Source organism: Anomalospiza imberbis, chromosome 12 (genome assembly GCF_031753505.1).
Source record: "Anomalospiza imberbis isolate Cuckoo-Finch-1a 21T00152 chromosome 12, ASM3175350v1, whole genome shotgun sequence".
Classification (NCBI taxonomy): Eukaryota; Metazoa; Chordata; class Aves; order Passeriformes; family Viduidae; genus Anomalospiza; species Anomalospiza imberbis.
Window position 1 is genome coordinate 19,484,086 of NC_089692.1, and position 26,194 is coordinate 19,510,279.

The following is a 26,194-nucleotide window of genomic DNA, read 5'->3' on the forward strand; positions in this document are numbered from 1 at the left end:
GGACAAACCCTCCTCTCCAGGATTTCACCCCTCAGCTGCAGCAGCTGGAACAATCCAGGCCCTCCTGAGGCTCGAGGCCTTTTCCTTTGTCTCCGTGGTGGGGAATCAAGCTGATTGCTGTCAGGAAGATAAATGTTGTCTCCGAAGCTGCGATAAGAAACTTTGAAATCTTTTTGAAATCTGCCCTTTGCCGAGGGCTCTGCAGAGGTTTGGGGGGATGCAGCTGGAAAATCAGCATTCGGCTCACCAAGAGCACGGAGGCTGATCCAGGGGGGTGGATTTTTAGGAGGGAAGTGGATGTGGACCCTTTATTTAGAGGTCATTTCCCCATTCTCATCCCGTTTCCATCCTGGTGGAGCCGTGTTTCTGGGGCATCACTTAAACTCAGGGATATTCTGGTCAGGAGGGTCTTGGAAGCAGAAGAGCAGATCCCAAAAGGTCTGTTTTTCCCTGGATATGGGGAAGCTGAGCGTGCTGGCCTGCATCCCATTCCCACAGCTGGTGTCCACCTGAGGAAACACCATCAGCATCTGGGGGGTGTCAAGTGGGGTGGAGGTTGTGGCACCTCTGCTCCCCAGTCTGGCAGAATCCAGCCTGGACTCACCCCCTCTGCCATTCAAGCAAAGAAATTTCCTTCAAACTCGTGGTGAGAAACACACTTTTTAGTGAGTGCAGGTGGTGAGAAACACAAAATTTCCCAAATAAAATCAGCAAAATGCTGGGTGGCAGCCCTGGTTCCCTTGGCTTCCTTAAAAACCCAGCTCTTAATAGATCTGCTGGAAAGTTTTTGAGATGCTGTTTGAAGTCTGGGCCGGTTTTATGTTTTATGCAGGAATTTGGCTACAGGAAGTCTCGGTTCTTTCACGTATTTTGTATCAAAATCCCTTTATAGACCAAATAATCCCTTTTCCATGGCAGAGCCTGTGCCCAGATTGCTCCAACCTGCTCATGCTGCTGAGATGATTTCTGTCTAAAAGACAAATCTGTAGCTTTTTTTCAAATTATTTTGTTACACTTCCAGGCTTTTTCCGTTTTCCAGGGACATTTTCACGGGGTATTTTCATGGGAAAATCCCCAGGAATTTCGAGGGCTGGAACTGCCGGGGAAGTTGGAGTTCATGAGAAGCTGGGAATGCACTGAACACAAGTGAGCCGAGCTGGTCGGGGCTGCTGGAGCTTTGGCTCCTCTTCCATTGATGCGTAAGGAACTAAATACAGGGGGGGAAAAATCCGTGGGATCAGGGAAGAGGAACAGGAGAGGAGAAAGAGGAGAGGAGACGCTCACAGAGCTGGAGCATCCCTGAGTTCAGCGCTCGGAGCACGGAGCCGCTGACCTGGCGTCACCTCCGCTGGCACCGACGGGAAAGCCTCGCCAAAAATTCCTGTGGTTTCCCAGCTCCTGCGCTGCCGGGGCTTCGCAGCTTTCCCAAAGGCAGCCGTGCCTTCAGGAATCCCCTCTGGAGCAGCTGCGGCTGCTCCATCCCGCCCCGCACACGCTGATAACGAGCTGGGCGAGGCTCTTATCAGCAGCCCGCTGACATCCCCGGCGCGGCGATGAAGGCTCGGGCTGCCGGAGGCACCGGGAGCCTCCCGCCTCCTCCCGGGACACACGGGATGGATTAGGGATGCTGCAGCGGGAATGTGACGGACGAGGAGCGCTGCCCTCCCGGCAGGAGCCAGGGAAACGGGGATGAGCTGCGGGAGATGGGATGACAGCGCCGGCGAGATAAGGATGTGGTTTTCATTTCAGCATCCCCTTAAACGGGACGGGAATGTTCCTGAGCCGGCAGGGCCCCAGATGTGGCCGGGAATGAGATCCCAGGGATTGCAAATCCCGGCTGGATTTGTCTCCTGAGCCTTACACGGGAGTTTGTGCTGTGTGGAAAGAGGGGAAGGTCTCAACGTGGCTTTGCAGGGCTGGAAAATCAGGAGAAGGCAAATTCCTGACTGATTTTCAGTGAGAATTTGGCTCTTCCCGTGCTGGAATCCAGGCTCTGGTGTGAGAGCAGGAATTTGATGCTTCAGTGGGAGCAGACAGAAATCAAACTCTGTGATGACATTTAGTGAAGTGGCAGGGAAAGCACCAGGGACATCCCCAGCATCAACCTGGATTTCCCATGGGGGAGGATGTTGGGAAAATCCCCTGGACACCCAGCTTGAGGGGTGGGATCAGTATTCCCAGTATATCCCAGTACAGTGCCAGGCTGGACTGGTCATCCCTGCTCATCCCTGGATCTTGTAGCCTCTGGCCAGCCACTGCCAGGCTCTCCAGAAGGAAACTCTGCATCCCCTTTATCCTTTGCCCATTCCCAACTGGGCGGTTCAACCTCGGATTCCAACCAGGAAAATCCCTCCAAGGCCAGCCCAGGGTGTGCAGAGTGGAGCATCCCTGTCCTCTGCTCCAGCTTTCCCAGTCACAGCCCGGCCTGCTAGGACACAGAAACTGCAGGACAGGCTCATCCCCATTTCACAGAATGATGGGATCAGGATCACTGAGGGGGGAAAGGAGCTCTGGGATCACCCAGCTGTGCCCAGTGCCCGCCTTGTTCCCAGCCCAGAGCTCTGAGTGCCACATCCAGGAATTCCCGGGACACCTCCAGGGATGGGCGCTCCAGCCCTCCCTGGGCAGTTCCAATCCCTGACCCCCCTTTCCATGGGGAAATTCCTGCTGCTGTCCACCCTGAGCCTGCCCTGGCCCAGCCTGAGGCCGTTCCCTCTCCTCCTGTCCCTGTTCCCTGGAGCAGAGCCTGATGCCCCCGGCTGTCCCCTCCTGTCAGGAGCTGTGCAGAGCCAGGAGGGCCCCCTGAGCCTCCTTTGCTCCAGGCTGAGCCCCTTCCCAGCTCCCTCAGCTTCCCCAGAATTCCAAATGAAGCCAAACTGAGCTTCCATCAGGCACAAACCTCTTCAAACTCCATTTTATTTCACAAACAGCACAATGCTGCTCCCCTTGACCAATCCTTTGTCCCAAAGCCGGGTTGAGGAGCCAGGTTCAGCTTTGCTTGAGCTCTTGGAAAGGCAGCACTTGGAGCCAGGGCCTCTCCCGACCTTCCTGGAGCGCTCACATGTGCGGAGCAGAGCCGGAGCCTCACCCGCTCCGAGTGCATCATGACCTCAGTTAAGCAAACACTTGCTGTAATCGCCTCCAGATCTGCCCTGGCTTTGATCAGCTGCAGGATCACTTTATCTTATGATATAAATATGTAAAACATCCATTTGTTTTCGGGCTGGATGCAAATAAATCATTGCGTAAGTTCGGGCCCGAGCGAGGAGTGCGGCCGTGGCTCCGGAGCTCCTCAGGCTCCACCTCCTGGAAGGCCATTCCTGAGGGACACGGCGCTTCTCTTCCCCACTTTGCTTTATCCCAGTGGCTCCTGTCACTCATGGGTGTCACTCAGTGGTTCCTGTCAGCTCTGGGTGTTCCCAGCGGAGCGGTGACGCCGGCGTGCACGTGGTGCCACTGCTGTCCCATGGAGCAGTGATCCCAATCCCACCCAGTGATCCCCAGTGCTCCAAAACCAGCTTCAGACTCCTGCAGGGATCACTCAGAAGGTCTGGTGGTCATCATTTTGGTGGTCATCATTTTGGTGGTCATCATTATTTTGGTGGTCATCACCTCCCCGCCCTGCCACCCATTCCACGTTCAGCTCATTCCCAACACTCCTGTGCTGTTTCCACAGGAATCATTTATCAGGCAAAGAAGGTTTCTTTTTAACCCTCTGGCTCTTCTCCAGCCCTTGCCCTGTGCCCATCCCAGTCCCTGATCCCACAACTCCTGGTGGGATTCCATCCCTGGATCCCGCTGGCTGCTCGTGGCTGTGACCCCCAGCCCGGAGCCCTTCCCCAGGGTGGTGCTGCTCCCAGCTGGAGCTCAGCAACAATTCCCGGTGGGAAGCTGCTGGGAGTGCTGTCAGGGTGGTTTTACAGAGGTTAAGCTGAGCCCAGAGCTCAGCAGCTCCTCTGTGGTGTCAGCCAGGCTTAAGTGCTTGGTTGGTTGATGGGAAATTGGGATTTGGGCTTTCCCCAGCTGAGATTCCTCAAAATCGGCTTCCCCTGCCTGTTCCCAACCCAGGCACGAGCACAGCCCCTGTTGAGGATGTCAGGAAAGGGAATCTCTTGCCAAGAGATTCAGGAAAAATTATAAAAAACAACAACTGATGGCTGGGGAATCTCATCTGCTGAGCCAGGAGAGGCAGATGAATATTCCCATTTTTCCAGAGCTAAGGAAGGATCAGAGTCTCCACCAGCTGTGTTCTCCAAAGGTCTGGCAGCACCTTCCCAAGAGAGAAGGGATTGGGGGCAGTTCTGGCTTCATTCCTACTTGTGGCCTTATATCCCACCTTCCTGCAGGCCCTGCAGGATTTGAACAGAAAAGCTGTGGATTCCTCATCCCTGGAACGTTCCAGGCCAGGCTGGAGGGGCTTGGAGCACTGTGGGATAGTGGAAGGTGTCCCATGGCAGGGGTGGGACTGGATGAGCTTTAAGGTCCCTTCCCACCCATCCCATGATTGTGTAGTTTTTCCTCATGACTAAAAGGATTTTCCAGTCCTTATCCCAAATGCTCAGCTGCATTTTGGGGCAGAGCCATGCCCGTGCTCCCACTGCCCTGAACAACACAGCAGCTCCAGAGAAGAACATGGATACAAGAACAGGAATCAATATTCCAGTGCTGCTCCAGGATGTCCTGCAAGGGGAGCACGGGGAGCTTTGGGAAGATAAGACTGGGTGCATAAAGCAGTGCCAGATGATTAATGAACCTTTGTCCTGGCGAGGGAGATAAAACCCCTGCAGCTGCTGCCCCCTGCTAACAGCTTTTCCATCACATTGGAAATATTTTTCCTCATTCCAGAGGTATTTCATTATCTGCCTTTATCCAAGGGCAGATGGAATTGGAAATCTCCCCCAGCCCCGTTCTGCTCTCACACCAGAGCTCCTCCCTTTGCTCTTTGTTCCGTTTTCTCACCTCTGCAGCTCCAGAGCTGGGAGAAACCCACACCAGTTACTGCTATCCCACTTCTCCTCCTTCCCAAACTTCCAGCAGGGCATTTTATCTCCTGGCTGCCACTGCTGATGGATCCCTGGCTGTCGCCACGGCTGGAGGGAAAGGTGGATCCACACCAGGGCTTTCTCATTCCACAGAGTGATTTTCACCTGGAAAGGAGAGGGGGAATGAGGCACCCAGGGCACTTCCAGGGGGTTCAGCTGGGATGGAGTGGGAGAAGACACCGGGATTTAGATGGGCAGAGCTCTGGACCCTTTGGAGCTTGGAAGATCCCTGGTGCCTGAAAAAGCCTTTTCTCCTCCTCTTCCTCCTCCTCTTCCAGCTTAGCTGTCTCCTCTCTTCCTTTCAATTTTGCCACAGCTGATCCAAGGAAAACCCTCGTGACAGGGACAGGCTGGGAATTCTCCAGGGAGGCAGCAGGGATGGAAGGCTGAGGACACTGCTGAGAAGTTGGGAGTGGGATGGTTTGGATGCTGAAAACCTCCATTTTTCCATGGAATTCCCTTGGAATTCTTGTCACACGATCAGCACAGTCTCTGGCACTGTCCCTGTGAGGTGAAGCTGTTCACACATTTTTTAAAAAAATTGTATTTTCTCAATTTGGAACTTTTCCTCCAAACTCTCAGTTGCGGAGCAGGTTGTGTTTTGTAACTTTATCCAACAACATTCCAGACAAACCTGTGGATGCTGCAAATGCCATTCCCCTCAGTTTGGGCAGATTTTACAGAGTCCAGTCCCTCCCAGCACAGAAATGAGGAGCTCAGGTTCCCTGTAAGGACTTCAGCTGGGACAATCCACAGGAATATTCTCTGCTGGAATGAGTGGTGTTACTTTTGTCCCCATGAAATTCCTGCATTTCAGCAAGTTTACTCCAAATATATTTCCAGGACAGTGCTTGGAGCAGCCTGGGATGGTGGAAGGTGGCCCTGCCCATGGAATGGGATGAGTTTTAGGGTCTTTTCCAGCCCAAACCAGCCTGGAATTCTCCAGTTCCACACCGTGTGAGGCACAGCCAGGCTGCTAAATAAATCTTTAAACGTTTGCTGCCTGCTTGGATGAAAGCAATGTGAGGGCTAGAAATAAATTCCAAGTGGGGGGGAAAAAAAATACTATTTTGGGGGAGATGGGAAGGTCACAACAAATCCAGGGACAAAGGTGTGGCAGCAAAGGGGGGCAAGTGCAAGGACAGGGGGGCTGTGGGAGAAAAACAGGGATTTGACAGCTGGAATGGCTCCCACTGCCGGAGGGCAGGGATAGGTGGGATTTTGGGAAGGAATCCTTCCTGCGAGGGTGGGCAAGCCCTGGAATGGATTTCCCAGAGCAGCTGTGGCTGCCCCTGGATCCCTGGCAGTGCCCAAGGCCAGGCTGGATGGGACTTGGAGCAGCCTGGGGTGGTGGGAGGTGTCCCTGCCATGGCAGGGGTGGGACGGGATGATCCTTTTCCCCTTCTTTTGGAGAAAACCCCTGGAAAATTGGGATAATTCCAGAGAGCACCTGGCTCTGGGGGATTCTCAGTGGGTGAACCCAGTGGGAAGAAATGCTGATGTGTGACTCCAGTTCAGAGGCTGAATGATTTCTTTATTATAACTGTGCTATAATACATTAATACACTATTTAAAGGAGATACTAAAACTGCATATCTGCTTTTCCTAACTACCATATCTAACTCACAACTCGTGACCCTCTCTGAGAGTGCAGACACAGGTGGATTGGATTGGATTGGATTGGATTGGATTGGATTGGATTGGATTGGATTGGCCATCAGGCTCAAACAATCCTCACTAATCAAGCAATCACCCCAGGAAAACAATTCTCTAAACACATTTCACATGAGCAAGCGAGGAGCAGAAACAGAAATTGTTTTCTCTTTCTTTCCTCTGTGCTCCCCTATGAAAGAATCCTGAGGGAGAGAAGAATGTGCTTTACCACAGCAGAGCATCCCTTGAGCTGCTCAGCTCCCTGAGGAAGGACGAGGGAGGAACCCATCCGCGGAGAGAGCAGCTCCGGGAAGGGCTCTCGCCCAGGAGATGGATCCCCGGGGATGGGAGCTGCCAGTGCCCTTCCCTGGGTGCCCTCCAGGCGCTCAGCGCTGCCCAGGTGGGGCCATCAGCGCCCAGGAGCAGCTGGAGGAGATGATTGGGATGGGAGAGCCCCGCCCGGCCCATTTCCCACCTGGCTGCGGCACTGAAGCCGCCCAGAAATTCTCGTTCCGCTCCGAGGGGAGCTTTTGGTGGAGGAGCTGCAGGGAGCCGGCGTTTATTCCTCATTTTTGAGTTTTTAGGGACACTAAGTGAGTTAGAGAAGGATTTTCCCCCTTCCTGAGGGGCTGCAAAGGTCTTGGCGACCGCCTGGACTTTGGGGATGAGGCACCATGGACATTTTGTGGCCTCTTTTGGAACGGTGGGCATCTTCCAGCGCCAGAGCTCAGCACGGAGGTGTGTGTCCCCAGCAGGTCAGTGAGGTCTCTGTCCCCTCTGTCCCCAGCAGGTCAGTGAGCTCTGTGTCCCCTCTGTCCCCAGCAGGTCAGTGAGGTCTGTGAGGTCTCTGTCCCCAGCAGGTCAGTGAGGTCTCTGTCCCCTCTGCCCCCAGCAGGTCAGTGAGCTCTGGGTCCCCTCTGTCCCCAGCAGGTCAGTGAGCTCTGTGTCCCCTCTGTCCCCAGCAGGTCAGTGAGCTCTGTGTCCCCTCTGTCCCCAGCAGGTCAGTGAGGTCTCTGTCCCCTCTGTCCCCAGCAGGTCAGTGAGCTCTGGGTCCCCTCTGTCCCCAGCAGGTCAGTGAGCTCTGTGTCCCCTCTGTCCCCAGCAGGTCAGTGAGGTCTCTGTCCCCTCTGTCCCCAGCAGGTCAGTGAGGTCTCTGTCCCCTGTGTGTCCCCTCTGTCCCCAGCAGGTCAGTGAGGTCTCTGTCCCCTCTGTCCCCAGCAGGTCAGTGAGGTCTCTGTCCCCTGTGTGTCCCCTCTGTCCCCAGCAGGTCAGTGAGCTCTGGGTCCCCTGTGTGTCCCCTCTGTCCCCAGCAGGTCAGTGAGCTCTGTGTCCCCTCTGTCCCCAGCAGGTCAGTGAGCTCTGTGTCCCCTCTGTCCCCAGCAGGTCAGTGAGCTCTGGGTCCCCTCTGTCCCCAGCAGGTCAGTGAGCTCTGTGTCCCCTCTGTCCCCAGCAGGTCAGTGAGGTCTCTGTCCCCTCTGTCCCCAGCAGGTCAGTGAGGTCTCTGTCCCCTGTGTGTCCCCTCTGTCCCCAGCAGGTCAGTGAGCTCTGGGTCCCCTGTGTGTCCCCTCTGTCCCCAGCAGGTCAGTGAGGTCTGTGAGGTCTCTGTCCCCTCTGTGTCCCCAAGCCGCCCCTCTTGGAGTTGAACGCATCGGGATTTCCCGGCGTGTGCGGGAGGGAGGCTGAGCTGCGCCTTGGGCTCCTCTTGGAGTTAGGCGAGCCTGGAGCTGTGTGGGATGCAAAGGTCGGAGTTAGGCGAGCCTGGAGCTGTGTGGGATGCAAAGCTCGGAGTTAGGCGAGCCTGGAGATGTGTGGGATGCAAAGGTCGGAGTTAGGCGAGCCTGGAGCTGTGTGGGATGCAAAGGTCGGAGTTAGGCGAGCCTGGAGCTGTGTGGGATGCAAAGCTCGGAGTTAGGCGAGCCTGGAGCTGTGTGGGATGCAAAGGTCGGAGTTAGGCGAGCCTGGAGCTGTGTGGGATGCAAAGCTCGGAGTTAGGCGAGCCTGGAGCTGTGTGGGATGCAAAGGTCGGAGTTAGGCGAGCCTGGAGCTGTGTGGGATGCAAAGCTCGGAGTTAGGCGAGCCTGGAGCTGTGTGGGATGCAAAGGTCGGAGTTAGGCGAGCCTGGAGCTGTGTGGGATGCAAAGCTCGGAGTTAGGCGAGCCTGGAGCTGTGTGGGATGCAAAGGTCGGAGTTAGGCGAGCCTGGAGCTGTGTGGGATGCAAAGCTCGGAGTTAGGCGAGCCTGGAGCTGTGTGGGATGCAAAGGTCGGAGTTAGGCGAGCCTGGAGCTGTGTGGGATGCAAAGGTCGGAGTTAGGCGAGCCTGGAGCTGTGTGGGATGCAAAGGTCGGAGTTAGGCGAGCCTGGAGCTGTGTGGGATGCAAAGGTCGGAGTTAGGCGAGCCTGGAGCTGTGTGGGATGCAAAGGTCGGAGTTAGGCGAGCCTGGAGCTGTGTGGGATGCAAAGCTCGTCCCGCTCCTTCCCCTCTGCTCGCAGCAGGGTTTGGTGCCAGCCCCTCAGCCCTGGGGCTGGGGAGGCTCAGGATATGGAAACCATTCCTGCTTCACGGGATGTTCCCTGCTCTGCTCTGTTTTCCTCTCCGTTTGTCCCAAAACTCATCCCTGGTGCTCCTGTGCTCCACTGGCACCCCAAGGTACGGCTGTTATTTCTCCCCATCGCCCCTTTTTTATCAATTTTCGCTGTAATGAATATTTGGCTTTTGTTGGGCTGGGTTTTGCTGTTTTCCTCTTTTATTCCTCTCCTTGTGTCCCGCCTGAGCAGTGTCCCTGAAATCCGAATTTTGGGGTGTCTCTGCTATCCCTCTGCTCCCTTTGCAACGACACAACATTCTGCCTCTAGAAATCCTCTTTTTTTATTATTGTTGTTGCAATAAACCCCCGAATTCAAGCCCTTCCTGCTCTCTGGACACGGCTGCGTTTGGTGGGATGCTTCCCCTGCACGCTGGAATTCTCGGGGGGAGCAGGAGCGGCCCCAGCCCAGGCTGTGCCACCCTGACCTGCGCTGCTCCAGCTCTCCCCGCTCCTCACATCTGGAAAAGGGGAACAAAGGGGCTTTGTGCTCCCTCTGGAGCGGAGTCCTTGTGAATTGTGCAGGAGAAGCAGCGGCTGGGGCTCAGCCAAAACCTTGGGAAGCTGCCTGCGACATTTCCATGGATTTATCGCGCTTTGGAGGCGATGCTGGGATGGTTTTCCTCCCTTTTGTTTGGAAGTCGCTTTTGCTGTCCTTCCCCAGCTGAGTGTCCTCCGCTCCCAGCTGGAATCACTTGCGCTCATCAGCGCCCGGCCCCGCCCAGCTAATGAAGTAATGAAGTAATTAACCCCGGGCTGCGCAGGTGCCGCCGCTTTGGGGCTAATTAAGGGAAAAACGGCCGCGTGCCTTGGAGGGGATCCTCTTCAGGCTGCTCTGGGGCCAGCCTTCCTGCTCCGGAGGAATTGTCGTGACTGGAAGGAGCGAAGGGGTGCGGGACAGCAGATCCCGGAGTTTCTCTGTCGGGATTTTGGCCTCGGCAGGAGGGCACAGGATCTGCTTCTCCTGTGATCGGATTAAATCTGGAAACGGGGCTTGAGCTGCAGATTTCTCCCAAATAAATCCGTCCTGCCTGACTGGAAGTGGAATATTGGGTACCCGGAGAGCTTTAAAGCTCCTTTATGTGTCCACAGGGTCTGAATATTTCTAGGATTAAAGAGCAGCTGAGCTGGGCTTTTTAAATTGCTTTTCCTTTTTTTGAGAGCCTCTGATTCAGTTGTGGGCTTGCCTTCACCTGTCAGGTGTTTGAAGAGCTCCATAAACCTGATTTAGAGGTCCTGGAATTTTTGGCTGCACTCTTGAACCTCTGCAGCAAGTGCTTGTATCCGTCCTTTTCCGAGGCAAAAAAGGGAGGGTTTCCCTAGGAAAAAAAAAAAAAAGTTTTCTCAGGGACTCCTTTCCTGTTCTCCAGGGCCTGCGGGTGGGAAGAGGGCACTGATTTGGGAATTAGCACTGGAGGAAACTGGGACGGGGAACTGCTGGTTTCTGTGGGAGCCCTGGAAAGGAGAAGCAGGAGCTGGTGCCTCGATGGTTGTCATCTGCTTTAGGAAGTGGGAATGGTTTTTCTTAACTGGAAAAATCTGCCCCTTTATTGCAAGGCACCCATTTCCTTCCTAACTGAAAATTAAAAAAGAAAAAAAGAGGGGGGGAAAATAAAACTCCCATGTTTGGTGAAGGACTTTGCTGCTGGAGGCAGAGATTTGGGAATGCTGTCCCTGCTCAGGTGGCTCTGCTGGGTTGGGTGAAATGAGTCCAGGATTTAACCCCATCCTTGGCTGGCAGCGTGCGGTGCCACCCCTGGAAGCTGAGAAGTGAATTCATTGACACCTGCAGTGCTGGGGGATCTCGGGCAGGGAAGTGGAGAGCAGAGAGCTGGCGAGGGGCAGGACCTGGCTCATCCTGCGTGCATCCCAGTCCTGGCAGCTTCTCCAAACGCCGGCTGAGCTCCATGGCTCCCTGCTGAGACCAGATTTCCCTGGGGTGGGCAGGAAGAGTCCCCAAAAGCCCAGGGTGGCAGCAGGGGCGGTGTGGGCACTGCCAGGGGTGCAGGAGCAGCACATCTGCAGCACAGCTGGCTCAGCATCCTGGGCTCAGCTGGAGCAAATGTGGAAGTAAGTGGATTTTATTTAGGATCAAGTTGCAGCACAGCCCTGATAAATGAACATCCCATTTTCCCCAAATGGAGGAAGCCAGTCCTGGAGGTATCAGTCCATCTCTTAATGGCCTTGCTCTGGGAAACACAAGGATTCTGTTGAAATGGTGTTTTAATGGCTCCTCCTTTTTTCCTGCTTCTCCTTGCAAAGCCTTTTGAGCTGGAAAGGAGGCAGGAGATGGTTGGAATGCTGGTTCTTTGTGGGCAGCCCAGTTAAAATCTAATTATCCTGGTTATCAGTCAGTAAAAGGCTCTCCCAGAGAAAAGGGGGTTTTATCTCTATTTGTTTGACAGCAAACCTGAAATGCATCACTTGATATCATAACTGAGCTCTATTCACCCATTTCTTCCATTCCAACAAAAAAAGGGAAGTTTGATGCTCCCTTTAATGCCAAGAACTACAAAAAAGGTCAGTTTAAGTTTTACTGGCTCGTTAATTCAAGCTGCTCACTCAAAGTGCATCTTTCCCATGCAATGGCCTGGCCTAAAATATGTGCTTTATTTGGGTTTGGAGATAAATGGCTCATCCAGGGAGGCTTCAGGCTCTGGAGAAGGTCCTGCATCAGAGGGATGTGGAATAAACCCAGCAAAATGGGCATGGAATGATGCAAATGGGAGAAGTTTGCTAAATCCAGGGTGGGAATGTGGATGCAGCCACTTGATGCTTGGTTTTGGTGGGCTGGGGGGAGGTTCCCCTTCAGGATTTGTTTTCTTGCACACATGAGGTGAAACTTCCCCTCAGTCAGGCTCTGCTCCCAGGAAACAAGGGACAGGACAAGGGGAACCTGCCCCAGGTTGTGCCGGGGGAGGTTTAGGTTGGATTTTGGGATAAATTCTTGCCCCAGGAGGGTCGGCCAGGCTGGCAGAGCTGCCCAGGGCAGTGGTGGAGTTCCCATTCCTGGAGGGACTTAAAAGCCACACTTTTGAAATAGCAGAATTTACCAATTTACACTCCCAGCTGCCATAAAATGTCTAAAGTCAGGGAATATTGTCCTTCCCTCCCCATCCCCATTTTCCTTTGCTTGCCCCGGGTCCCACAGCTGCTGTGGCATGGGCAGGACCTCACCAGGGTCCTAACCTGCATCTTCCCAAATCCACCCCAAAATCCCCAGCCCTGGGACTGGCAGGAGAGTGGGAAGCTCGGATGGGATGGAGCTGCATCCCAGTTTTGCCAGGTGAAGCTGCAGGAAGAGAGGACAGGGTTCTCCTGGAATTCTTTTGTCTTTATGGAGGCAAAAATTCAGGAATTGCCTTTAGAACCAGAGGTTTATATCCCTGTGGAAAACAGGTAACTCATCCCTGGGGCTGGAAGGCTCCAGACCCTTCCTGCCTCTGCAAGCCTCCTGCTGGGAGCTCCACCTGTGCCTTGGAATGGGAATGCTGGTGGAGGGAAAGTTAAAAATGCCCAGAAAACAAAATCTGGGCTTTGTACAAACCCGGAGTGGTTGAGTTTCACACGGGAATGAAAACAAGACCTTGGAGGCTGTGGGTTTGTTCCTTTGGTGTTGGAGTTTTTTTTTTTTTTCGTTTTTTTTTTTTTCCCTTTTTGGAATGGAATGGAGTCAAAACATGAGGTTTTTGGATAGGAAAGGCTCCCCCTCCCACCACTCTGCCTCCCTCCATCCCTCTGGAGGCAGCTAAGGGATCATGCTGGACCTGGGATTCTGTTCCACCAAATATTGTCAGAATTAATCCCAGTCCCTGTGGATTGTTTGGGCAGAAAACATCAAGTTCCTTCCATGCAGCCAAGAGGAACCATGTCCTGAGCCCTAATCCCAAAAATGCTGGGATGAAAAGCTTCGCTCCCAGCCAGCAAAGATGGTCCTGCTTAAATCAAGTGCCACAGAAAACTCCCCGTGCCTGATTCCCTGCTTGAAATTGGGATGGTGGAAGCAGAGCTGGTGGCTCTGGCTCTGCAGGACCTGGAGGGGCTGGAATGTCCCCACCTGCCAGGAGAGGACCCCCGGGGTGCTGGGAGTGCCCTGGGGAGGTGCTGGTGCTCAGGATTATCCTGTGTTCTGCCTTCCCTCTGGGTAAGGGCACAGCCTTGTTTTCCCAAGGGGCTCAAAGCCTTTTCCAAGTGTAACTCTTGGCTCATGGAGGCTTTGGGAGAGGATGGAGCTGCGGGAGGTAGTGGCTGCCAGCTGCTCTCTGAAAACACTGCCTTGATCCAGAATCCCTTGGGAAGCGCCCCCGGCTCATCCCGGCGTTCCTGCGGGATCAGGCTGACCTAGATTCTGCTGGAGTGGCTGAGGTGGAGCCTCCACTGAGTGCCACTAAATGTGGCTTTGATCTGTTCCCAGAGTGCATCCAGAGCAAGTGGAATGTGCAGGGAGCTTTGATTTCCTTGGAAAGCCGTCGTGGCCAGACCTGCTGCCACATGGTTGGGTTGTTTTTTTGTGATCTCACTCCCTGATCCTTTTGGAGGACTTCAGGAGGAGCTTATCATCCAGCTGGGAATGGCTGGGAGAAGCCATGAATTTATCAGACACCTGGGAGGCTCTGGAGGCAGGAGCTGGGATGAGCAGCTTTTCCTCTTTGAGGTTCCCATGGGCTCGAGGCAGACATTTCTCACCGAGGTTGTTTTTGGAGGGGGGATGCAATGCCATGGGAAAGGCGTTTTCATGGAATTCCTGGGGTAACACTGGACAGGCTGGGAAGAGCAGGATGTCTGCAAGAGGTCCCTGTGTGAGTCTGCAGCTCTCTGGGAAGGAGCTGAGGGCTGGTGCTGCTCACAGCTGGAATTCCTGCACTCAGGAGTCTCCAGTGCTTCCAGAGCCTTGGGGGGGTTTGGCTTCCTGAGGGTGCCACCTTCCCATCCTGGAACTGGGGTGAAAAATCGGGCATGGGGATTATTGTGGGCTCAATCATGGAATGGCTTGGGTGGGAAGGGATCTCTGAGGGTCCTCAAGTCCAGCTCCTGCCATGAGGATTCCACTATCCACTATCCCAGGGTGCTCCAAGCCCTGTCCAGCCCGGCCTTGGACACTTCCAGGGATCCAGGGGCAGCCACAGCTGTTCTGGCACCCTGTGCCAGGGCCTCACCACCCTCACAGGGAGGAATTCCTTCCCAATCTCCCATCTATCCCTGCCCTCTGGCACTGGGAGCCATTCCCTGTGTCCTGTCCCTCCCATCCCGTGTCCCCAGTCCCTCTCCAGCTCTCCTGGAGCCCCTTTAGGCCCTGGCAGGGGCTCTGGGCTCTCCCTGGGTCAGCTGAACACCCCCAGCTCTCCCAGCCTGGCTCCAACCTTGGCTCCAATCTCCTTGGCCTCCTCTGGACTTGCTCCAGCAGCTCCATGTCCTGATGTTGGAGCTCCCAGAGCTGGAGCTCCTGTGGGGTCTCACCTGAGCAGGACAGAAGGGAAGAACCCCCTCCTTCCCCTGCTGTCCCCAGTGCAGGAGGATTCCCTGTGCCACCCCCACTTCCCAGAAGGGTTTTCCTCTCTGGCTCTGCCTTGGACAAGGTTCAAACCAAGGGAAATGGGGCTGGAATCCCAGCTGTGCTCGGGATTAGCCCAGTCCAGGTGTTCTGGTGACATCTGCACACCTGGGCCCAGGCTTGGCTGAGTTCCCCCTGCAGCTCCAGGAGAAGGTTGCCTGCTGTTGATGTGCTGGCCCTGCCATGGAGCAGGAATTGTTTCATGGAGCAGGAATATTTGCACTCCAATCCTCCTCCTTTTGGGCAGAGGACAGTCCAGGCCCATTTCTCCAGCCTTGCTTTCATTAGTGCAGGGCTGCAGTTCATCAAGCCCCATAAATATTTATATCCCGAGCATTCCTTGGAGCATTCCAAACCCTGGTCCTGATTTCACGGGATGCTTTGTGTCATTTGTTGTGCAACAGCTTTGCCATGGATGCTCTGACAGGGAATTCCCTGGTGGGCAGCAGGGCCAGGGAGGCACGTTCCCCTCTGGATGTGTTTGTGAGCCTGTGGGAGCTGCCCTTCCCTCAGTGTTCCCTGAGTGGGTGTGGAGCAAAGGTCGGCTGGGGATTCCCCCATGGATGCTCCGAGTCCAAAGGATTTGCAGCTCTGCCAGCCCTGAACGCTCAGAAATCAGGAGTTGTTTCCAAAAAATCATGGATTTGTAATAAGTGAAGGAATGGAGGGGGATTTTTGGCTCGTTTCCCAAGAGCTGTGGTTCTGGGTGAGATCATGGAATGGGCTGGGTGGGAAGGGACCTTAAAACTCCTCCAGTCCCACCCCTGCCATGGCAGGGACACCTTCCACCATCCTAGGCTGCTCCGAGCCCCGTCCAGCCTGGCCTGGAACACTTCCAGGGATGTGTCCCCTCACTCCAGGGGCAGGAAACGCCAAGTTGGCTCTCATGGATAAGGATTTATGGGGATTTTAGTGGCATTTGGATTTTGGACCTTGTTCTTGCTGCTCTAATGAACCTGGTTGGTTGTTAAGCCATCAGTGCCAATGGAGATCACTGGGAATGGCAAGAATGGAATTACAGAATCATTTAGATTGGAAAAGACCTTTAGGATCATTGAGGCCAAGTGTGTCTTGAAGCTTTAGGTGTTTAACTGTTAATTTTATTTTTTTAACTGTGAAAATTAAAATAAAATGGTCTTTCCTGAAGGTTTTTCCAGAGTTCTGTGGATTAAATGGGATGTGTGGCCATTTCTAATATTTATACTCCCAAAAAATTCCCTGATTTGGTGCCTGAAGGAATCAGCTGCTGGAGGAACCTGTCCATGTGACTTCTATAGGAAAGGATTCCTTTGAGGTTGTTCCAGATTTTTCTTCCAAGCTTTTTATTTATTAGAATGAGCTATTTTTGGAGAATAAAAGGAGGCAGAATTATTAATAATTATGAACAATCATTAACTATTAATAATAATTCAAAATTATTATCAGAAGTTCCTGATGTAAAGAAAAATACAACCCCAAAGTCTCTACTACTTAATCAATAAATCTAAGTGTCGACAACTTTAATGATTTATCTTTATTTTTTAGATTAGAAAATATCTTTTTTTTTTTAAATTTCAACAGAATATTGATTTTCCTTCTCTCGTTTTCCAGGCCGGATTATTGACTTCACAGTGTGGGAATTCACCTCCTGAACACCTGCACCAGGTACTGCATTTCTTCCATTGCATTTCTGTGCTGTTTTCCCACTGAATGCCACTTCCAAAGGTTTTAATGCTGGAATATTTGTGCTGTGCTTGCATTTGAATTTTACTTCTGGCGGTCTGGGCTCCATATTTTGCTCCCTGGCACCTCGGATTTTAATTGCAGGAAGAGGTGATGGAACCTTGGAAACAGGGGTATTGTGCAGAGTGAATTGAGATTCTTGAAGGCATTGGAAGACCCAAGATCTTTATTCCCTTTTGCTCCTGGATAATGTGGTGAGGGCCCTTGAAAACAGAGATATTGTTGTGCAGGGTGAATCAAGTTTCATGAAGGCCTAGGAAAACCTGGGAATTTTATTCCTGTTGTTCCCAAAGCTCATGGTGAGGGTCTTTGGAAACAGGGATATTGTACAGGGTGAATTGAGGGGTTCGTGGAGGCCTTGGAAAATCCAGGATCTTTATTCCAGCTGTTCCCAAAGCTCATGGTAAGGGCCCTTGGAAACAGGGATTTTGTTGTGCAGAGGGACTCGAGGTTCATGGAGGCCTTGGGAAACCTGGGATCTGTGTCCTGGAGCACGGGGTGAGGCCGGATGAGCACCTGGGTGTCTCCGCCGCTCTGGTTGTGCTCTCCCCGTGCCTGTGTAACTCAATCCTCTTCCCAGCTGTTCCTGATCCCAGATGGAGCCTGTCAGGAGGAGCAGCCCCATGTGTGACCCGAGCCATCCCCGTGGCTCGAGTGTCTGAAATCCTTTCATGCTCCTGTCAGCCTGAGCCCCCCGCCCGTTTCATCACCTCATAGTTCTGGCGTGTGCCGGCACCGCAGCGCCCGAGGCGAACTGGGAAGTGCTTGACCAATTTCTGGGATGGTTTTCAGATGGGGTTTTATTGGCTTATGAATTGTTACCTCTGTTTCCCCTGCAGAAGTAGAGAGGGAATCAAGGCCAATTCTTCCTCTTTCCCAACACGGGGAAGCCAATCCCGTGCATCGGCCCCGCTCCCATCATGTGCTCGTCCTCCGCAGATATTTTCCAATTCCAAACCCAGTGCTGGTGTTTTTTGCTCCTTTGTTTATCCCCCAGCCGCTCGGGACGAGCGCAGAATCCCGCTGGCAGGAACATTTGTGGGAAATCGCATCACGTTGCACGTTTGCGCGAGGCCAAATCCACCAGAGAGCCCCCGGCGAGCGCTCGCGCGGCCACGGAGCAGATTCTGTTCCCATTACTCACCAGAGAGGCTCGCTGGATGTTTATAGCTGTTGGGTGGGCAAGAAAGTTGGGAAGAGTTGGGATTTGTTGGAGCCTTTGATGGTTGAGGCTGGGTAGGAACGAAAGCAGCTGGCCTGGGTTGAGTAATGGGGTGGCACTGGTAGCCCTGAGTCGTGGTAACTCATTTCTGTCTGTGGTGACTCGGATTTGCCTGCTCAGCCTGCTCCTCAGAGCTGCAGGAGTTGCTGGAAGGCTCCGAGTCAGTTTTATGGATTGTTATGACTTCGCCTAAGAGCCGGATTTGCCGGATAAAGGAGCCGAGGGTTCTTTGTTGGGGAAACGTGAGGACTTTATTTAGCAATTCCCACTTAGTGCCTGTGCTCTCGGAGAGCTGCTCCGCAGTGATGGCTGGTCTCAAATTCTCTGCTCCCAGTGCCCTGCACTAATGGATAATTTTGTGTTTTCCTGCTTCTCTCCTTGGAAAATGCTGGGAAGAGCAGCTGTGGCTTCAATGCTCAGATTGGACTTCACAGCTGAGAAAAGCATCCCTTGATGGCTCTGTTTTCCTGCAGGGGAGGAGAAAGCCCCAATAAACTGTTCCAGTTGTGGTTCTGGAGACAAATGTGGGCTCTGGTGGACACTTCTTAAATGAAGGTCAAGCAAAAGTTGCCTCATCCTTGAAGGATTTGCTTGAAAAAGGTAGCTGGAATAAAGCCAGATGTTTTTCCGGAGGGCTGGCCGTACATCTGAGGAGAACAATTAGAGTTTTACGGGCTGAAGCCACGCCAAAGGGATCCAAAACCGGCTGAGACATCTGAAATAAAAATATTCCTCATCAGGGAGGTTGGTGCTTGGGCTCGGTGAGCTTGGCCCGCTCTTGTTCCATCCCCTCATTGGCGACCCCGAGTCCTGATAAAATTCCTGCTGCTGGAGCTCGCATGGCTCAGCCTTGGCTGAGAAGGGCAGGGTGGTGATGGAGGAGCTGTGCTCTGGGAGCTTTGGAAAGCTCAGCCCGCAGAAATGAAACGGGCTTGGATGCAGCTGGAGCTGGGGTTGAGGCAGGGGTGCTCCCGGTGGCACTGCCAAGGGAATAAATAAAGCCTTTGGGAAGGACAGGATGAGCTTCAAAGGCCAGTGGGGTGCTGGGATGGGTGTGAAGGGAAGCCTTGTGTCCCTCACTAAACCATGGGGGATTGGTCCTATTTTTCTTTTCCAAAGGATGTCAAAAAGTAGAAGTTAGTATAAAAAAAAAAAAGGCTAAAAAAAATGAGAGCAAGAGATTGAAAAGCTCTTAATCTACTGCATTTCTGGAGAAAAAACTAAAATAAATGGAGTGACTTGTTATTTATGCACTGGGATCGTTTTGAAAGAGAAAACTTTGGAAACAAAAGGATAAGATAGAGTGAGAATCCGAGCTGGAAGCTAAACCCCAGCGCTTTCTGCCTTGGCCACAGCCCAGCGTTTGTGATGGAAGTGCCACGGAGGATTTGCTGTCCCCTGCCGCTCCTCAAACCAGCCCTGCACGGGAGGGTGCTCAGCCAGGACCCTCATTTTAGGATTTCGTGTCATTTTGGGGTTTTATGGAGTTGGGTGAGTGGGGAAAGGGAATTGTTGGGGTGGTGCAGGAGGTCAGCACAGATGAGTTCATGGTCCCTTCAGGACTCACAGCTTTGTGAAGAAATGCACTTGAAAATCCTCTTGTATTGCAGAGGGAGGGATTGTTGTTCCTGGAGATTTACAGGAGATTGAGACTTGGAGCCACAGGAAGGTCCTTGTTGGCTCAGTGTCCCACCACGAGGTGCTGGCTCCTGTGTCCCTGGTGTGGTCCTCAAGGGAGTGAAGTTCTTGGAGCTGATGATACTCGTTACTCTAATGAGTTTTCTCTCATTAGACATCACAAAATAATATTTAGAGGACAGACTGGTCAAGGAAAGCAGTTGGTTGTTGGATGTTTTTAGGTGTCTTTATATTATGAATTTTCAGAGTTGAGGGCAGTTTGGTGCCTTACTCTGGGAGCTCTGAAATGAGCAATGGATTTTAGGGAAAAGGAAACTCTGTGTCTCCTTTTCCTTCTTTTCCTTTCAAACTGATTTATCTCCAGACATCTCCATAGGTGCCATTCCATTTTTCATGTTCAGAATCCATCAGGACAGACATCTGACACAGAGGGCAGTGATAAATCCCCTCACCTTAAACCCCATTTATTCACTTCCTGAAATAAATCATGTGGGGAAAACAAATATTTGACTTTGTGTAGCAAAACCAGGGGGGAGAAGTTATTTCCAGGTGAGCTGTGTGACTGGTGATCAGTTGTGTTCTAATCCTGTGCTGGTGCTGGGGGATGGATCCCAGTGATTCTGTGCTCCCTGAAATCCCATTTTTCCTTCAGGCTGCACCGTGCCTGTCCTGCCTTTCAGTCCAATTCCATTTTGCTGCTTTAATCATAAACCTGAGCGAGTTTAATGAGCTGTGTTGTGCTGAATTGCTTCCAGACTGGAGGTGAGGTGCTTCCAAGGGTAGGTAAATAATGTTCTCCGTGAGATCCCGTAGGGATGGGACTGAAGGATGCTGAGGAGTTGTTGCCTCTCCTGTGGGTGCTGAGCTAGTGACTCGGGATGAGGGGTTTGGGGGTGTTCCACCTGGTTTTGTTGTTGTTTGAGCTGGAAAGGAAACACCTCTGGTTGTCCCCTGGAATGTAAACAACATCTATCACAGACTGGGCTTGCTGGGATTCATCTGCTCTGGCCTTTCTTAGCCACGGGAGGAGCAGAGCAGAGAGAAATCAGGTTCAGAGCCCTTAGAGCTGAGCAGATGTTCCAAGATCCCTGTGATGCACAGCTGAGGGTGGGACTGGGAGAATGAATATCCCTCAGTGGGATGGGGATGAGCTCCTGAGTCCTGTGAGGAGCTCAGGAAGCTCTCAGGCTGCCCGAGGATGAAGGATTGGTGTTCCAGGGGTGCACTGTGGCCTTGGGGACACAGCTCTGCTGGCCTGGCAGCATCTCCAGGTTGTGGAAGCTGGGACAAGCCTCCCCAGAACCATCAGCTCAGAACTTACATGAGGGATTTAATCACAAGATTTTTTGGCTGTGAAGCCTCTTTGGGGGCAAAGCAGTTTCTGGGGATATTGTGGAAAACCAAAAAGTGGCTGAGGGGTTCCTGGGGATGTTGTGGCAAGCCAAAACTGGCAGAAGGGTTCCTGGAGTCGTTCTGAGAAACAAAAAATGGCAAAGTCATTCCTGGGGGTGTCCTGGAAAAACCAAGAAGTGGCTGAGTGGTTCTTGAGGATGTTCTGAAAAACCAAAATGGGGCTGAGTGGTTCCTGGGTTTGCCCTGAGCTGGCTGTGCCAGGCTGCCACAGTGGGCTGGTGATGCCTAATTCCAAATAACATCCAGAAAGAGGAAAAAGCCCCCCAAAAAGCAGCCAGGATGACAGGACTGATCAATTTTTTGGCCACTTAGCTCCAAGATTTGAAAAGCTTTCATGGGAATGGGAGGGAAATCAGCTGCTCTGGGGGGCAGGAAATCGAATCTGGAGGCCCAGCTCCCTGTGCCTCAGTGGGAACATCGCTGTCCTCCGAGGAGCCGTGCAGACGCTTCTTTTTATCCCAAACAGAGCAATTTCCTGCCTTCCTCCTGTTCCCGTCTGCCTGTGCTTCCTCAGGAGCCCTGCAGCAGCAGGAATGTGGCATCTGTCAGCACGTGCTGCAGGAGAAACACAGGAGCTGGGAGTGGGGCTTGGCAGGAGAGACTGAGTGGGTCTGAAATAATTTCATTATTTATGTGCTGCTCCCTGAGCCGGGGGAGCTGCAGGAGCAGGGAGGATGTGGGGAACACCTGGAGTTCGGGCTCAGAGGGCAGAGGAGGTGGCACAAATGCAGGTGACAAGAGTGGCAGCCTGTGGTGGCACAAAGTGGATCTGGAGTTACTAAAAGGAGCAGATTTCAGCAGGGTTTAGTCTGGGGCAGCTTCAGCTCTGTGGGACTTGGGAGCTCTCTGACACCTGTTTGTTAATTTGCTTTTTTGGCCAAAACCCTCCTCCTGTCCCATCTGCTCCTGCTGCATCCTGAAATGTTGGCACCTCTTGGAATCACAGATTGGAGGCCCTGGAGTGTCACTTGAATTTCCAACTGGTTACTTTCCAGTGGATTTAATCCAAATTTTTTGGGTTCATCTGTTTAAACCTAAATACTGGGCTGAATCTGAATGAATTCTCCCTCCTGGGCTGGATGGTGGGTGTCTCCTGAAGGTTTTGATGCCACGTGAAATCTCCATCACACCTGATTTATCCAATGCAGGTGCCACCAGCAAAAAACCCCTTGGAGTCCTCTCTTGTAATGCTGAGTTTATTGATCACTTAGTTTAAACCTTAAATATTGGGCTAAATTTGAATCACTTTCCCCTCCTGGATTGGACCTGGGAGTCTCCTGAAGGTTTTTAGACCCTGTGGAATCTCCATCACACCTGATCGATGCCCCCAAACCAAAAACCTTGCCCTGAGTCAGCTCCTGTCTCGTAATGCCTGAAAAATGAGACCTTTGGTAATTGGGACAAGAAAAGTGCCTTGAAATCAAGAAATCATCATTCCCCGTGCAAACAGTGATGCTGCTGGGCAGGGAAGGGAAGGATGGCCGGGAAGGAGTTGAGGATGCTGATTCCATTCGCTTCTGGCTCCGCGCGGGATGGTCCAGAGCAGCCGTGGCAGCCTGGGCTGAGCCCAGGGATTGCTGGGTTTGTGCTGAGCCTACAGAACAGTGCCCTCTCGTGTGCTGACAGGGCTGGGAGCTGCAATCCCTCCCCGAACTCAGGGATTTTGGAGTGTGGATAAGGAACGCAGCCTGGCCTGCGTGTACAGGTTGATATTTGTATTTTTTCCTCTCTGTGGCATGATGGCTCTAAAGGTTTTTGTGACTGAGATTTTAAATTATGTAAATGAATGAGTTTTTTTTAATACTTTATAGTTCAATACACTGGGTTTGTTTGTTTTGTTTTTTTTTTTATTCTAATAGGGAAAAAGCTTAACAGCTCTATTTTATTTTATTTTGATGTTGAAGCTGGCAGAGGTTGCTCTGTCTGGCAGCTGTTGAGCTCAGGTTTAAGGTGTAGATCACAATTTCAGAATGATCCCAATGGAGAAAGCCCAACATTAATATTTGCATTTCTGGGTGGTTTTGGTTTGGTTTTTCCCATCATTGTTTGTCTCTGCAGTGGGACTGTTTGAAGTGCTCGGTGAGGTTCAAACCCTTGTTTAGCCAGAGATTTTGCAGATTCCAAACCTGTGTCTTCTCTCCCGTGCTGCTCTTTGGGCACAGCCTCCCAGTCCAGCCCAGTTGTTCCATCATTTCACTGGCTGGGGATAATAAATCACATTCCTGATCTCATGGAATCACTGAGCTCCAAGATCACCCGTTCCAACCCTGCAGCCTGTGGCAGTGCTGGTCCTCGTGGTGCTCTCTCTCCATTTATTCTCATGTTTTACTCTTGGCTACTCGTTGCATGAGCTAAATTTGGGATTTATCTGGGTGAAGCTATCCAGCCTGGAGCTTTACCTGCTCCGTGGACAGATGTTATTTTATATCTGGGTAAATTCGGAGAAATCAGCTTCATTCCAAGCCCATATGTGAAATAAAAACACCGCAGTGCTTTTAGGCTGGTCCTATAAAAAACGGACCTACAAATTCATATTCTTTGGGATTGGAGCAGAACCTGTGCTGGGAATTAACTTGATCTGGGGGTGTGTTTTCTGAGCAGATTTAAAAATAATTACTCTGGTAAAACTTAGACTTTTGATAAGCTTTATAACGCTGCTTTGCCCATGCCTCCTCCTGCTTCAGGAGAGTGATTTTTGCCTGATTTTCCCTGTGATGTGGGAGTGTTTTCCAGCAGGATGGATGGAGTCTGTCCCGAGGTGGAGGAATGCCTGTTAAGTAAACAGCCAGTGCGGGCCCTGCTGGCGTTGGATGTGTTTGCCTGATTTTTAGGAAGGGGGATGTGTTTGGATGGAGGATTTCTATCTTGCACTCGGATTCCCTTTGCGCTCACTCCAAGGGCTGAGATCCCGTGTTGGGATCCAGCCAAGGGAAGTCAGGAGGGGACTGGAATTGCATAAACCAGAGATGGTGTCCATGTGGATGAGCTTGGAGCCGGGGCCTGTCCGACATCTTTATGATCTTGTTGTCAAGGGTTGGCCTAGATGACCTTTCATGTCCCTTCCAACCCAAATTATCCCAAATTTCTGTGGGATCTGGGTTTTCATTGGTGGCGTTTCTCTGTGGTTGGTCCTGTTTTGCTTCCAGCACTATTCCTGAGCAGTTCCTGGCTGTGAGGGTGGAGATTCAAGAGTGAAACTCATGGAGTCTCCTCTGCTCACAGCCCCAGCGTGGTGGGGGAAACAACCAAACCATTTTTGGTTTTTGGCCAAGATTAGTGGGACAATGGGAATTCCCATTCCAAGGGCTGGGTGCCTCCAACCCAAACCAACCTTTGGAAGCTCTGACCTTGCAGAGGAGCTGAATCCAAACCAGCTCTGGGAAATCTGCAGGGTTTTCCCAGAGAGTGGCTGTGAGTGGGGTTGGAACCCCAGCTGGCTTGGGGAATCTGGGTCAGAAAGGGCAAATGGACCAGGAAAAATCCCTGGAAATGCTGGTGCTATGCCCCAAGATGATGCTAAGAGAACAAGAGGCTGCTCAGGCAGAGGGTTGGATTTAACCCGGGAGGGAATTTTCCTTCTGTTCCTGCTCAAGTCAGGGAAGATGACTTGGTGTGCACATTTTTCAGTTCGAGTCAAGTAGCTTCCCATTTTTCTCTTGGAAGGCAGGCAGGAAGATCCTGGGCATTGGCAAACCTGGGTGGGAAGGGCTGGTGCTGCAGCCCTGCTTCTCTTGTTAGTCGATTACAAAAGTCTTTGCTCCGAGCTTGGTGCTGACTCCAGAGTGGAAAGGCAGCACTTATCTGTCCCGACCAAGGGAGGTGCCAGAGTTTGGGATATTCTGTTCAGGGAAGCCCAGCGGATGCCACAGGGTGCTGGGCTGGCCCAGCAGCTGCTGAGGTCTCAGAGCTCTGAATTTCTTGTCTGAATTTCTTGTGACACCAGAATTATCTCCCTGACATTGTGCCTGCACGCAAAGGCTGCACCAGCAATTCCATGTTCTAATAATCTCCCTGCTCGGATAAAAATCAGATGGGAACAAATGTGCAGCACATGAGGACTAAAGACTTTTATTACAGTATCTTTTTAATTATCAAGGTGGGGAATCACGTTTTACAAAGTCCAGTAAATTGAATTTTATTATGGTTTGTGTGAGGACTTATTTAATAGCAGACTACATGAGACGCTGACACAATTCCTCTTTCGTTCTGGAGGTTTATTTGTTGCTTGTTGAACTCTGGGAAAACGAGCTGGGACTGGAAGCAGAGGGTTGCAGATCTAATCCAAGGGATGGTTCATGTTCATGGTTTAGATTAGCTCAGTTTAATTCCAGATTGTGTGCACTTGGAGCAGCTGGGAAACCCACTCCAGGCAGTTGGGCTTTATTAGGAAAGAGCTCCTGCTCTTTTCAATCGGTGCTTTGGGAAGTCTCAAATCCTGAATTATGGCTGTTTGTTTTGGAAGGAGCTCCAGTTCTGCTCTCTGCTCCTTGGTGTTGGAATTTGGGGCTTCTGTGGAGCCTCCTGCCCGAGGCAGGTGTGGAGAGGGGATGGATTTGGTTTCCTAAGCTGGGAACTGCTGGGTTATCCATGGAATCATGGAAAGGTTTGGGTTGGAAGGGACCTTAAAGCTCATCCAGTTCCACTTTCTGCTGTCCCAGGTGGCTCCAAGCCCTGCCCAGCCTGGCCTGGGACACTGCCAGGGATGGGCAGCACAGCTTCTCTGGGAATTCCATCCCAGCTTCTCCCCACCCTCCCAGGGAAGTTTTCCTTCCCAGTATCCCACCTAACCCTACTCTGGTGAAATCCCAGTGTTCTGTGGGTTTGTGCTTTGTTGGGAATTTTTCCATTAACACTGAGGGCTGTTCACCGTGTATTCAGCTCTGGGTGGTGAAAAGTTCCCCTCTTGGATTTCAGATTTATTATTTGGATTTATTCGGTTGTCTTCCCTGTTTCTGACAGTTTACAGTCTCTGGGAGGGTCAGTCCACACAAAAACCCCTTTTTAAGTTCTGGACGCTGCTGCAAACAAAAGTTATGAGCGGTATTTTGGATATCAAGTTCTGCGTGTTGAGGAAACGCCAGTTTGAGGGAATTGCACATGGATCCCCTTTCCCAAATTTGTGTTTGGAAATGCAACAGACAAAACTGATCCCTGAGCTAAGTAAATGGTTTGCAACTTGCACACTGAGGTTCCAGCATGATCAGGTTTATATTCCCATTTTAACTCCTAAGAAGGCTTTTGGAAATGAAAATCAATCCTGTAAACCCACGGAAGACCTTTCTGGCCCCATGGCTACAGCGAGCACAGACATTTAAGAGATGATTTTCATATGCATGGAGTCATCTTAGAATTCTGGAAGGGAACAGTTTG

At 51.9% G+C, this 26,194-nt stretch overlaps 1 long non-coding RNA gene across 3 annotated transcripts in view; it reads left to right on the forward strand.

Moving 5' to 3' along the window:
* Positions 1-26,194, forward strand: part of LOC137481447 (uncharacterized) — a 44,015-nt gene that overhangs the window by 8,588 nt on the left and 9,233 nt on the right. The window contains exons 1-2 of one of the 3 annotated variants that reach the window (XR_011003496.1): positions 8,160-8,183; positions 16,420-16,473. This is a non-coding gene — a long non-coding RNA (uncharacterized lncRNA). Of the gene's footprint in view, positions 1-8,159; positions 8,184-8,259; positions 8,276-16,419; positions 16,474-26,194 lie in introns of those variants that run through there. The other 2 variants (XR_011003497.1, XR_011003498.1) reach the window with 2 other exon arrangements.